This window comes from Muscardinus avellanarius (genome assembly GCF_963383645.1).
Source record: "Muscardinus avellanarius genome assembly, chromosome: 10".
NCBI lineage: Eukaryota > Metazoa > Chordata > Mammalia > Rodentia > Gliridae > Muscardinus > Muscardinus avellanarius.
The window spans coordinates 93,676,250-93,691,428 of record NC_137796.1 but is presented as its reverse complement, the minus strand read 5'-3'; positions in this window follow the sequence as shown (position 1 = coordinate 93,691,428).

Here is a 15,179-nt window from a genome sequence, read left to right as displayed (position 1 = left end):
AACCCAGGGGCGTTCTACCTCCAAGCTACACCCAAGCCAGATTTTTCATTCTTTATTTTGAAACAGGGTCTCACTAAGTTGCAGAGGGCCTCACTAAGCAGCTGAGGCTGCAGACCTGCAATCCTCCTGTCTTAGCCTCCCAAGTACTGGGATTACAAGTGTGCACCACCACACTGGGCTTGTTTTGTCTTGTTTTGTTTTTTGGTAGTGGTGTTAGGGATTGAGCCCAGGGCCATTCTACCTCCAAGCTCCACCCCCAGCTCTTTTTATTTTGAAACAGGGTCTTGCTAAATTGCTGAGGGTCTTGTTAAGTTGCTGAGGCTGGCCTCAAACCTGCAAGCCTCCTGTCTCAGCCTCCCAACGGCTGATATTACAGGCATGCGCCACCATGCCCGGCGAAGTGGTTTTTCATCCTGACTGTGCATCACCATCCTGTGTCACTCCCCCAGGACCTGCTGCGTTGGAATCTCCAGCTTCTGTATTGGGAAAACGCTGCACACCTTGGCCCACAGTCAGTACTGAAACATGCACCTTCCCTTCCCCTCCCAGGCTCTTTAACCTGACTCCCTGGGCCAAGCCGGGGTTATTAGGGCTACCTCTGACCCATTCCTGACAGAGCTAGGTCACCAGCCAGTACAACAGGTGGAACAGGCTTCGGGAGCTACAGGACGCAGCAGCTGTCCTTTGACTCATCCGTCCCCAGCGAACCAAAGGCAGAACCCTGGTCCCGTGACTGCTTGCAACGATGCTGGGAGCCACAGCGTCTGTGTTACCAGCTTCTGCCTTCTACATAATCACAGCCGGCACCCTGGGCCCTTGCAACACCTGGAAAGTCCCAGGTTGCGCCCCCGGGGCATTCCAGCTCAGGAACCCAAGACATCAGTCATACTCGGAGCACCCTGGACATTAAAATAGAACTGTCCTGCTGAGGGTGGTGGCGCACGCTTGTCATCCCAGCATTTGGAGGTTGAGCCAAGAGGATCGCGGTTCACGGACAGCCTCGGCTACTACTTAGTGAGGCCCTCTGCAACTCAGTGAGACCCTGTTTCAAAATCAAGAATTTAAAAAATAGGGCTGGGGGTGTAGCTTGAAAGTAGAATGCCCCTGGGTTCCACCCCCAGTACTTCCCCCCAAAAAAGCTGTGTGTCTACATTTAGAACAGAGAGAAGCAAGTCCTACATGGGTTATGAAAATGCAGGATATTCCTCTTTGTTTATTTACTTACCAAAAAAAAAACTAAAATAGAATTGTCCAACCGGGTGTCATGGTGCACGCCTGTAACGCCAGTATTTGAGAGGCTGAGACAGGAAGATCAGAGGTTTGAACATAATCTCAGCAATTTAGCAAGACCCTATTTCCAAATAAAAAAGAAAAAGGGCTGGGGGTTTAGCTCAAACGTAGAATGCCCCTGAGTTCAATCCCAGGACCACCAAAATAAGTAAATAAATAAAGAGGAATATCCTGAATTTTCATCCCACACAGCTTTACTTATTTATTTACTCATTTATTTTGAGGTACTGGAGATGGAACCCAGAGACATTCTACCTTCAAGCTACATTTTTTATTCTTTATTTTGAAACAGGGTCTCACTGAGTTGCAAAGAGCCTCACTAAACAGTAGCTGAGGCTGTCTGTGAACCGCCATCCTCCTGCCTCCGCCTCCCAAATGCTGGGATCACAAGTGCTTTGGTGTCCTTTGTAGCACTTGCCCTATCCGACAGTCCCCGGCCTCCCTTTGCCACTCGAGTTCGTCATTGTCTGCCTCCCTTGGCAGGCTGGGAGCTCCAGGACAGCCCAGTCTTGCCGGGCTCGTTCCCTGCTGTATCCCTGTGATATTTTATTATTTTTATTTATTTATTTATTTTATGGTACTGAGGTGGAACCCAGGGTCTTTGATACCTCTGGGCTATACTCCCAGACCTATTTTATATTTTATTTGGAAACAAGGTCTCACTAAGTTGCTGAGAGCCTCACTAAGTAGCTGAGGCTGGCTTCGAACCTGTGCGATCCTCCTGTCTCAGCCTCCCAAGCGTGGGAATTACAAACGTGCGCTACCACGCCCAGCTTGTATCCCTGTGATAAAACCATATAGCCAATGGAGCTGACTGTGTGTGTGTGTGTGTGTGTGTGTGTGTGTGTGTGTGGTGCTGGGGATGGAACACAGGGGCCATTGGACCTCTGAACCACACACCCCCAGCCCTATATAATTTCTTTATTTCTTTTTCTTTCTCCTTCTTTTCTTTTTTTCAGTACTGAGGTTTGAACCCAGGGGCATTCTACCTCTGAGCTATACTACCCACAGCCCTATTTTTTATTTTGGAACAGAGGCTCACTAAGTTGCAGAGGGCCTCACTAAATTGCTGAGGCTGGCCACAAACTTGGGATCCTCCTGTCTCAGCCACCCAAGTCCTGGGATTACAAGGCTGGCTCATTTCTTATTTTGAAACAGGGTCCCAAAAGAGTTGCTAACAGCATCACTAGATGGCTAAGGCTGGTCTCTCACCTGAGATCCTCCTGTCTCAGCCTCCCAAGGACTAAGATTACAGGCATTCGCCACCATGCCAGGCGTCAGTAAGTATCTCTAACATGGACAAATGCCTTTGCCACCAGTACTATCTCCCCCTTCTCCTGCCCCTCCGGTATACTGTTCTCTAAGAGCCAAGCCAGCAAACCAAAAGCCTGAGCTATGCAGGGGTGGGCCCCACACCGGCAGCTGCCAGGGAAAGTGAGCCCACCCAAGGCCTTGAACTCTGGCTGCTGGCTGGGACCTCATCTCTGTGGTGCATATTGGGGAGTATTCCCTCCCTGAGCCTCCTTGGTTCTCCCCAGGAAATAGGGAGAAGAATCTGACCTCCCTCCCAGGGTCCAATATTGTAAGCATTAGGGAGACACAGCCCTCCCTCAGTATCCAGAGAGGACTGGTTTCCGGATGCCTTGGGTACCAAAATCTGGGAATGTTCACATACCATATTATTTGTAGATAGCCTAAACATGTCCTCCCCCTCTACATTGAATCATCTTAAATTATTTATATCTCATACTATGTAAGGGCTATGCAAATAGTTGTTTTACTATCTGGCTTAAAGAATAATGACCAGGCCAGGTGTGGTGGTGTATGTCTGTAATCCCAGCACTTGGGAGGCTGAAACAGGAGGATCACACGTTCATGGCCCATCTCAGTAACTTCTCAAGATCTTCAGCAACTTAGGAAGGGCCTGTTTCAAAATAAAATAGGGCTGGGGGTATGGCTTGGTATACAATGGCCCTGGGTTCAACTCCCAGTGCCACAAATAAAATAAATAAAATAATTTTAAAAGGGCTGGGGGTGAGCGGGGCATGGTGGTACATGCTTGTAATCCTAGTACTTGGGAGGCTGAGACAGGTTCCAGGCCAGCTTCAACAACTTAGCAAGGCCCTGTTTCAAAATAAAAAATGGGACTAGGGGTATAGTTCAAAGGTAGAATGTCCCCTGGGTTTGATCACCAGTACAAAATAAAAATAAAAATAACAAGGCAAAAAAAAAAAATCAGCACATGTCCAATACAGACACATTTTTTTCCACAAATTTCTTTCTTTCTCTCTTTCTTTCTTTCTTTCTTTCTTTCTTTCTTTCTTTCTTTCTCTCTTTCTTTTTGTGGTACTGGGGATGGAACCCAGGGGCATTCTACCTCCAAGCTACACCCTCAGCCCTATTTTTTATTCTTTATTTTGAAACAGGGTCTCACTGAGTTGCAGAGGGCCTCACTAAGTAGCTGAGGCTGTCCGTGAACCGGGATCCTCCTGTCTCAGCCTCCCAAATGCTGGGATTACAAGCATGCGCCACCACACTCGACTCCACAAAAACTCTCAATCCACCTGTGTGGAGCCGCGGAACACCAAAGGCCAGCTGGGTGAAGATGAAGCGTGTAGCATAGCCCCAGACAGCGGGCCCCGGATTCTCAGATGCAGAGTGAGGGAGAGGAGGGAAGGAGTGTGAGTAGAAGCATTCGGCCAAGCCCAGAGCCCAGCGGGCATCCCCTTGCAGCTTCCCCACGTGCTCTTCCCCCAGGGAGGGGGGGGTTAAGTCATCCAAGGCCACGCTGGGCTTTAATCGACTAAGCTTGTCCCAGCTGGAAAAGCCACTCATCAAACGTCATTTCAGAGTTCCACAGATAATTACTCGACTCCTCCTGCCAGGTGCCTAGGAGAAACCAAGGATGGGGCAGGCCAGGCAAGGATGGGGCAGGCTAGGTTGGGGCAGCAGAGACAAGATATATACACAAGACCCAGGATAAGAGCAGGTGAGCTGGCAGGTCCCGGAGGGTTGGGAGAAGCCCGGCTTTGGTGCCAGTTCCTGGGGATGGGCATCCTTTTCAGGGCCTCTGCGTGGGATGCCTGGGCCTCCGCCTCCAAACTGAGTCAGTGGTTAAGAGCGTGCCCTTCCCAGGCGCGCGCTTTGTTTTGAATTAAGGCTGCTGTGTGACCTCAGGTCTGTGACCTCTCACCTCTGAAGCTCACTGCCTCGTTTCTAAAATGGGGATAATATGGGGATTTATTTGCAGGGGTGTTGAGAGGATCTAAGGAAAGAAGTGAAAAAAAGTGCCCGGAAGCTTGCAAACAAAAGCCCTGGTGTGTTATCCTTGTGTTTATCAGTCGGAATCACTTCAAAGAAATCTCCAGCATTTGCCACCAACGGATTTTCCAGAACATTTATTTAGTGCTCCTGTACCTGGCCGGTCTTTAAACTGCTTTAACAATGCTTTATTACTTATTATTTGGATTTTTTTTTGTTTTACCTTGTATAACTTTTTCTTTTTGGTACTGGGATTGAACCCGGATGCATTCTATCGCTAAGCTATAGCCACAGCCCCTTTGGCTATTGAAGTTCTGAGGATTGAACCCAAGGGCATTCTACCTTTGAGTTACACTCCTAGCCCTATTTTATTTTTTGAAACTGGGTATCACTAAATTGCAGACGGCATCACTAAATTGCTGAGGCTAGCTGGGACCCTGCAATCCTCAAGTCTCCACCCTCCAAGTACTAGAATTACAAGCGTGCACCACCACACCCGGTGTTCCAATTTTTTTTCCTTTCTTTCTTTTTTTTTTTTTTTTTAAATTTCACTACTGAAGATCGAGCCCAGGGGCATTCTACCTCCACGCTACACCCTCAGCCCTATTTTTCAGTCTTCATTTTGAAACAGAGTCTCACTGAGTTGCAGAGGGCCTCACTCAGTAGCTGAAGCTGGCCGCAAACCTGGCATCCTTGTTGCTAAGACTGGCCTCAAACTTTGATACTCCTGTCTTAGCCTCCCAATTAATGGGATTACAGGCCTGCTCCACCACGCCCAGCTTAACACATCATTTTAACTTCATTTTATTATCTTAACCATTTATCATCACTTTAACAAAATTTATCATCTTAACCTTTTTTTTTTTTTTTTTTTTTGGTGTAGAACCAGGGACTACACTCCAGGCTACACTCCCAGACCTATTTTATATTTTATTTGGAAACAGAGTCTCACTAAGTTGCTGAGAGCCTCACTAAGTATCTGAGGCTGGCTTCGAACCTGTGCGATCCTCCTGTCTCAGCCTCCCAAGCACTGGGATTACAAGTGTGCACCACCATGCCCGGCTTTCATCTTAACCATTTTAAGTGCACAGATCAATAATATCACATTTAAAATAGACCTTTAAGAGCCAGGCATGGTGGCACACACTTGTAATCCCAGCATTCCGGAGGCTGAGACAGGAGGATCACTGTTCACAGACAGCCTCAGTTACTTAATGAGGCCCTTTGCAACTCAGTGAAACCCTGTTTCAAAATAAAGAATAAAAAATAGGGCTGGGGGTGTAGCTCGGAAGTAGAATACCCCCTGGGTTCCATCCCCAGTACCCCCCCCAAAAAAAAAAACCCTCTAAGGCCAAGCGGGATGGTGCATGCTTGAAATCCCAGCATTTGGGAGGCTGAGACAGGAGGATCACAGGTTCTCCGACAGCCTCAGCTACCTAGTGAGGCCCTCTGCAATTTAGTGAGACCCTGTTTCAAAATAAAGAATAAAAATTAGGGCTGGGGGTATAGCTCAGAGATAGAATGCCCCCGAGTTCCATCTCCAGTACTGCAATAAATAAATAAATAAATAAATAAATAAATAAATAAACAAATAAATAAAATAGACCTCTAGAATATCTTTCATCTTGCAAAACTGAAACTTCTTATTTGAATGCCTGGTTCTTATTTCTCCCTCCCCAACCTGCCACACCCTGTAACCACTGTTCTAGTTTCTGTTTCCAAGGAAGTACTATTTTAACCCTGTTTTTACAGATCAAGAAACCAGGCAAAATGAAAATGTTTAGCTCTGTGCCAAATGTACCAAAAACATCAGGATGGTGATAGCAGATTCTGAGACCGGGTCCAGGGCCCCTGACTAGAGTGGTACAAAGCCCACAGAGCAGGCCCCAGAGCAAAAAAACACAAGGGCCAGAGAAGCTAAGCGACTTTCCCAGGTTACACAGCGAATGCTGGGACCGAGATTCAAGTTCAGTCTTGAAAATGATGTGACTTTGCCAGGTGTGGTGGTGCACACCTGTGGTCCCAGTGCTTAGGAGGCTGAGACAGGAGAAGTACATGTCCTATAGCCAGCTCAGTTTCTTAGTGAGACTCCACATCCAGCAACTTAGAGAGACTCTTTATTTTCGTGTGTGTGTGTGTGTGTGTGTGTGTGTGTGTGTGTGTGTGTTACTGAAGATTGAACCCAGGGCATTCAACATGAGCCACATCCCGGCACTGTTTGTATGTGTGTGTGTGTGTGTGTGTGTGTGTGTGTGTGTGGTACTGGGGGTGGAACCCAGAGGTTTTATACCTCTGGGCTATACTCCCAGACCTATTTTTATATTTTATTTGGAAACAGGGTCTCACTAAGTTGCTGAGAGCCTCACTAAGTAGCTGAGGCTGGCTTTGAACCTGCGTGATCCTCCTGGCTCAGCCTCCCAAGCCCTGGGATTACAAGCATGCGCCACCATGACCATGCCCGGCTTCCAGTCCTATTTTATTTTTATTTTGAAACAGGGTCTCACTAGGTTGATGAGAGTCTCGCTACTGGCTGAGGCTGTCGTCAAACCTGTGATCCTCCTGTCTTAACCCCCCAAGACTGGGATTGCAGGCATGTGCCACCACACCCACCATGAGAGCCTGTTTCAAACTAAAAAAGTAAAATTGGACTGGGAGGTCTCACTCAGAGGCAAAATGCCTCTGGGTTCAATCCCCCATACCACAAAACAACAAAAAATAAATATATAAGTAAATAAAGTTACATGACTTCCCTTAGTGATTGTCAAACCCTACTGTCAAGAGGTGACCACTGACAGCCCCACGCATATCGGCACCCATCATTTATTTCATGCTTTGGGTAAGGAATAACCAAGTCACGCTCACTCCAAGAAGAGAGGCTTCTTCCACAAGCAAGCATGATGTATCTGTCCACTCACACTGCCCACAGGCAGACACTTCCATGAAGCCAAATGCATTCCTAACCTTTGGGTCTCATTTTTACTGGGTAGAGTGAAATCTCTGGTGGAATGTTCAATGTTCCCCCTCTCGTCTCCAATGTCACCTGTGGTATGTATGATGGTCAAGTCCCCTTTCTGACCTCTACACAAGAAAACTAGAATCATGTGATTAAAGTATAAGAAAGCTGAGCATGGCAGCACATGCCCTTGATCTTAGTACTTGGGAGACTGAGACAGGAGGATCCCAGGTTTGAGACCCGTCTCAGCAACTTAATGAGATTCTCAGCAACCTAGCAAGACCTTGTTTCAAAGGGGGAAAAAAAAAAAGGGCTAAAGATGGAGCTCAGAGGTAGAATGCCCTTGGATTCAATCCCCAGTAGTGTGTGCGTACTAACACACACACACACACACACACACACACACACACACACACACACACACACAGCATAAGCAAAAAGTGAGTTTTAATCAGGTGTGGTGGCCCATGTCTGTAAACCCAGCATTTGGGAGGCTGAGACAGGAAAATTATGGTTCGCGGACAGCCTCAGCTACTTAGTGAGGCCCTCTGCAACTTAGTGAGACCCTGTTTCAAAATAAAGAATAGAAAAATAGGGCTGGAGGTGTCGCTCAGAGGTAGAATGTCCCTGGGTTTCATCCCCAGTACCGCAAAAAAAAAAAAAAAAAAAAGTGACTTAATGACATTAAGTGCTATAACACCACCTAACTAGATTAGCTCAAATTAATCTGACCCATCTAACCCGACAAATCTAATCTTAACCTAGACTTCAGGAAAACTGTTTCCTTAAAAGGGACTGTTTTTTTTTATTATTGTTTTGTTTTTCTGTTGGAGCGTTTGTGGGTTTCCTTGCCTGCTGTCAGGGGGTAGGGAGACATGGAAACTCAGGGTCACAGAGGTGGATTAGTCATCTATTTCTGATGTCACGGCCTTCGTCATCTTTGTTCTGCGCATGGCTTCCTTCTAGTTTAATGATCCCTTCTTTGTTTAATTTCCAAAAAAAAAAATGAATGCCTGTAAACATCCACCAAACCAGGAACAAGTTCGTTAGTTAGCAACAACTTACACCTGCTGGGGCTTTCCCAGCTCCGCCTTCCATCTCAAAGCGCCTGCTCTCCTGAACTTTATGCGTTTCAGTCATTGCTATAAAGACTTATAGGTATGCCGAGATAAACAATGAGCTGCTTCGGGTTTTTTTTGTTTGTTTGTTTTGTTTTGTTTTTTGGTGGTACTGGGGTTCCTGGAAGCCCTTCTACCTCCGGGCTACACTCCCAGACCTATTTTTTTTTTTTTTTGAAACAGGGTCTCCTAAGCCAGCGTGCCCGGCTAGCTTCAAACTTGCGCGATCCTCCTGTCTCCGCCTCCCAAGCGCGGGGATTACAAGCGTGCGCCGCCACGCCCGGCTACTGCTTCGTTTTGCGTCTTTGAAATTCATGAAAATTATAACATGGCATCTTTTTTTTTTTTTTTTTTTTTTTTGCAGTACTGAGGATTAAACCAGGGGACATTTGCCTCTGAGCTATGTCCCCGGCCCTATTTTTTTATTCTTTATTTTGAAACAGGTTCTCACTGAGTTGCAGAGGGCCTCACTAAGTAGCTGAGGCTGTCCGCGAACCGCGATCCTCCAGTCTCAGCCTCCCGAATGCTGGGATGACAAGTATGTGCCACCATGATGCCCAGCTAACAATATATCATCTTTTGACACTTGTTTTTTTGGCTAAAATACGCTAAAAGCATCCGCCACTATGTTGTTGCATGTAGGTGATGTAGCTGTATTTTATTTATCTTTACTGCTGTATAACATTCTATCATCTGGATGGACCATTTTATCTTTACTCATTTTCCCTTCGATGGGCATTGGGGTCATTTGGGCCTTTTGTGATTAAAAAGAGAGTTTCTAGCTGTCTCTCCCTCTGGAGATGGACCACATTCTCCCTGGAAAGTGTCGTCTTTCCTTTACCCTAAAACACATCTCTCTTGGGACAGCTGGTACTTTCCCTTGAATGTGTATCTGCTTTCCTAAATAAATCTGTCTATATTTCTGAAGAAGAGAGAAGGAGGAAGAGAGCTTCCATAAAACTCTTGTGCAAATACTAGAGTAAAATTTTACTTTGAGTATATACCCAAGAGTGAAATGACTGATTCAGAGTATAAGAATGCTCAAAATTGTTAGAAAATGCCAATATAGTTCCTAAAGAAACTGTTTCCCTCCACCAGTGACTCCTAAGGGATTTTTCTGATTTCCGTTTATCACACATGCTGTTGTCAACCATTTTAATTTTGCTGACCAAATGAGTGTCAAATTAATAAATGAATGGTGGGGAAACACTGATTATTTACATCAATTCTCTAAAAAAAATGTTCATGCGATGACTTAATTTATGACTAGTTTTCAGCAAATTGAACATTCTTTAAAATGCTGCTGAGAGCCTGGTGCAGTGGTACACGCCTGTAATCCCAGTACTTGGGAGGCTGAGACAGCAAGATCTCAGGTTCATGGCCAGTGTCAGCAACTTAGCGGACTCCGCAGCTTAGTGAGAGCCTGTTTCGAAATAAAATAGGGCTGGGGATGTAACTCACAGATGGAATGCCTCTGGGTTCAATTTCTTATACCACAACTAAAGCCAAAATAAATAAAATACTACTAACAAGGAAAACAGTCTTTTATTATGTTGTAAAAATCTTCTATGAATTAAAATCACCCCATTTTACATAAGTCACCATAAAACACAAATAGATTGAAAGTCAAAATTTTGTTTGATGTCATAAATTCAATTATCAACATGAGAGTATATTCAATTATCAACATTTTATAAATTCAATTATCAGGATGATATCCAATTATTAAAATGACATGATATTCAACTATCAACATGTCACAAATTTAATTATCTATAAACATGCTGCAAAATCACTTATCAACATGAAATTGCTGAAGCAAATGCCAGAAAGGGGGTCAATAAACTTTTTCTGTAAAGAACCAGGTAGTAATTATTCTCATACTATGCAATATTCTTCTTTGATTTCTCTTTAACCCTTTAAAAAAATATAAGAATTGTTCTTAGCTCAGGGGCCATACAAAGTCACATGGTGGCTAAATTCAGACCACAAGCTATACTTTGTAGATCTCAAATCCAGAATAACAAAAGCAGCATGAAATTCCCAAACTGATGCCTTTGCTATAATTCTATGAGCTAGCTTTTTGGTAAGTGATTTTTCAGGAAATAATGGTTTTCATGCAAAACAAAACACGTATTCCAAACTATTTGAAGAAAAATAAATCAATAAGAAAACCACAGACATCAAATAACAGGTACTCAGACACAGACACTGGGCATCCATTAGTGGAAAATAAAATTCACGCCATGCACAAAATCATTTCTGGCCAGGTAAAGGAATTAATTTTGAGGCCAGACCTGGTAGTAACGCTTGTAATCCCAGTACTTGGGAGGCAGAAACAGGAGGATCACGAGTTCATGCCTCTGCAAGTTAGCAAGACTCTTAGCAACTTAGTGAGACCCTGTTTCAAAATAAAAAACAAAACACACACAAAAAAATAGATCTGGCATTACATGTAGCTCAGAGGTAGACTGCCCCTGAATTCAATTCCTAGTACCAAAAAAAAAAAAAAAAAAAAAATTTTTTTTTGTTTTTTGCAGTACTGGCTATGGAACCCAGGGGCATTCTGTCTCCGAGCTACACCCCCTGCCCTATTTTTTAGTCTTTATTTTGAAACCAGGCCTCACTGAGTTGCAAGGGGCCACACGAAGTAGCTGAGGCTGGCCGTGAACCGCGATCCTCTTGTCTCAGCCTCCCAAATGCTGGGATTACAAGCGTGCGCCACCACGCCTGGCCTAAAATTTTTTAAAAATGTGAAATGCTAACTAAAATGCTTTGGAAGGTTAGGCATGGTGGTGCACGCTTGTAATCCCAGCACTTGGGAGGCTGAGACAGGAGGAATGTGCAGGTTCAAAGCCAGCCTCACTAGTTTAGTGAGGCTCTCTGCAACTTAGTGAGACCCTGTTCCCAAATAAAGTATAAAATAGCTCTGGGAGTATAGCCCAGAGGTAGAAAAGCCCCTGGGTTCCACCCCCAGTACCACAAAAAAAAGGGAAAGAACAAAAGAAAGAAAGGAAGGAAGGAAAAGAAAGAAAAAGAAAGAAAGAAAGAAAGAAAGAGAGAGAGAGAGAGAGAAAGGGAGAGAGAAAGAAAGAAATCAGGCTGGGGGTGTAGCTCAGAGGTAGAATGCCCCTGGGTTCCATCCCCAGTACCACACACACAAAAAAAGAAATTATTACATGTTCATTTGATTGACCAAAGCTAGGAGTGACAGTCCACTGCCAGTACTGACAAGGATGCGGAGCAGCAGGTGTGACACAGCTGGTAGCAGTGTCAGCTGGAACAGTCACTCTGGAAGATCGCCGGGCATTGCATTCCTAGGTGGAGTCCCAGCAGCAGCACGTCTTTTATTACAGGAACATGTACACAATCTGTTCACCATAGCAAGGTCTGAAGGGCCCCAAAGCAGAATGAACCAGAACGGCTATTTACAATAAAAGCGATAAATTATGATCTGTTCCCACAATGAAATATTTTAGAATAGTAATGAAAACTGGCAAACAGCTCCACACAACACTGATGATTCTTACAAATACAATGTTAAGCAAAAAGAGTAAGGCATGAAGAGACACGGTGGTAATTCATCAATCTATATAAAGTTCCAAAGCAGACCAAAAAAAAAAAAAAAATACTTGTAGGGATGTGTGCACACATGGAGAAGAAACAGAAAGAAAGATGTCAGGAGGGTGGTTATTTCTGTGGCTATGAGAGAATGAAGAACACAGGATTAGGGGGAAGAGGGTGTTTGTAGTATCCTGTGAATTCACCTAGGTGGTAAGCACATGGAAACATCCTTTATAAAAGATATGTATCAATCACTAAGCCAAACAGGAGAAGGAGGGAGGGGGAGGCAATGGGGTGAGAGCTGGGTAAGGGCTAATTGGGTGATGTGTGCCTGTATGTCTCCACTGTCTTGCATCCCATTAAGATGTATGAATACAATGCACCAATAAAAAAAAGTTTTTAAAGCTATGTATAAGCTGTGCATGGTGGCGCATGCTTGTAATCCCAGTATTTGGGATGCTGAAACAGGAGGATTGCAGGTTCACAGCCAGTCTCAGCTACTTAGTGAGGCCCTCTGCAGCTTAGTGAGAACCTGTTTCAAAATAAAGAATGAAAATGGGACAAGGGGTGTAGCTTGGTGGTAGAATGCCCCTGGGTTCAACCCACAGTACTACACACACCAAAAAAAAAAAAAAAAAAAAAAAGCCCATATGTATAGTTTTTATTAAACCATAAAATACATTTTGTACCTTTCTTTATTAACAGTATATTTAAGCCAGCCATGGTGACACATGCTTGTAATCCCAGCATTTGGGAGGCTGAGACAGGAGGATCACGCAGGTTCAAAGCCAGCCTCAAAGCCAGCCTCAGCTACTTAGTGAGGCTCTCAGCAACTTAGTGAGACCCTGTTTCCAAAGTATAAAATAGGTCTGGGAGTATAGCCTGGAGGTAGAAAAGCCCCTGGGTTCCACCCTCAGTACCACAAAAATAAAATTAAATAATACAAAATAGGGCAGGGGGTGTAGCTCAAAGGTCAAATGCCCCTGAGTTCCATCCCCAGACCCAACCATACACACACACACACACACACACACACACACACACACACACCAGTATATTTTACAATAAAAGGAGGGATAAAATGATCTTTGTTAGCCTGGTGTGGTGGCATATGCAGCTACTTAGTGAGACCCTGTTTCAAAATAAAGAATTAAAAATAGGGCTGGGGAAGCTGGGCGTGGTGGCACACGCTTGTAATCCCAGCACTTGGGAGGCTGAGACAGGAGGATCACGTGGGTTTGAAGCCAGCCTCAGCTACTTAGTGAGGCTCTCAGCAACTTAGTGAGACCCTGTTTCCAAATAAAGTATAAAATAGGTCTGGGAGTATAGCCCGGAGGTAGAAAAGCCTCTGGCTTTCACCTCCAGTACCACAAAAAAATAAAATAAAATAGGACTGGGGGTGTAGCTCAGAGGTAGAATGCCCCTGAGTTCAATCCACAGTAACACACACACACACACACACACACACACACACACACACACACACAATTATGATATTGACTACATTCTTTCCAAGGGCACAAACCTCTCATCTGGTTGGGTTCTAATCTACTCTACCCCATCCTAAGTGTGTTCCCCACTTATTTGTCTTCAATTAAATTAGGCTTTTTAGATATAAAGGTTTCTGCTAAAATCTAGGTAGTGAAAATACTTAGATCCACCACAGTGTGGATACCAAGAGGTGTATCAGTATCTTAGAAAGTTTTTCTTTCATTAAACGTAACTTTTCCCCTTTCAAAACACACAGATTTTTAAGAAAAGAAGCCATCCCAAAGTGGACAGGACAGCAAGATTTTGGTGAGTTACCAAAGATAAAGGTGGGAGAAACTTGATATGTAGGAAAAGTGCCCACGGATATGGCTAAAATGTGTTTGTATTTCTGGGGCTGTCCTTGACTTGCTAACATCTTATTGCCATTTAATTTCATAAGATTACATAAAAATGTAAAATGTAGCTAGTTATCCAACCCCTATATTTTGAGTTTCTACTGTCTGGCTATTGTATCAATTGAGGATGGCAAAAATAAAGATAAAATCCTTGTCCTCAGCGGGAGGAGGAGAGTTAAAAAGCAAACACACACCATGTCAGCTATTGGTAAGTGCTAAGAAGCAGATGACTAAAGGGCGTAAAAAATGGTGGCCAGCTGGGCTTGGTGGCGCACACTTCTAATCCCAGGATTCGGGAGGCTGAGACAGGATTCGGATGGGGCCCTTTGTAACTCAGTGAGACCCTGTTTCAAAATAAAGAATAAGCCGGGCGTGGTGGCGCACGCTTGTATTCCCTGCGCTTGGGAGGCAGAGACAGGAGGATCGTGCAGGTTCGAAGCCAGCCTCGCACACTGGCTTAGGAGACCCTGTTTCCAAATAAAAAGGTAAAAATAGGTCTGGGAGTGTAGCCCGGAGGTAGAAGGGCTTCCAGGAACCCCAGTACCACCAAACCAAACAAAACAAAACAAAACAAACAAACAAACAAAAAACAATAAAAAATCGGGCTGGGGTTGTAGATGGTAGGTAAAATGCCCCTGGGTTCCATCCCCAGTACCAAAAAAAAAAAAAAAAAAAAAATGATGGCCATCCTATTTAAATAAGATGGCCTTAGGAGGGCTTGTCTGATAAGACAATTTAAATAAAGCTCAGTCAAAATTTAAGGTGTGATATTCAGAAAGTTTCTGGGAAACTCTTCCACCCCTTGGCTCTATGATTTTGATCTTGTACTCAGCTGCCCATCTTCTATGAAAAGCAGAGCACATGAAGAACAAACATTGTCAACGACAGTGATTGTTACAATTTACAATTTAATATTATTATTATTATTATTATTATTATTATTATTATTAGCAGTACTCCAAGTTATACCTCCTGCCCTTTTTTTTATTTTTTATTTTTTATTTTGAAACAGGGTCTCACTAAGTTTTGGAGGGCCTCACTAAGTACCTGAGGCTGGCCATGAACCTGCGATCCTTCTGTCTCAGCCTTCCAAGTATTGGGATTACA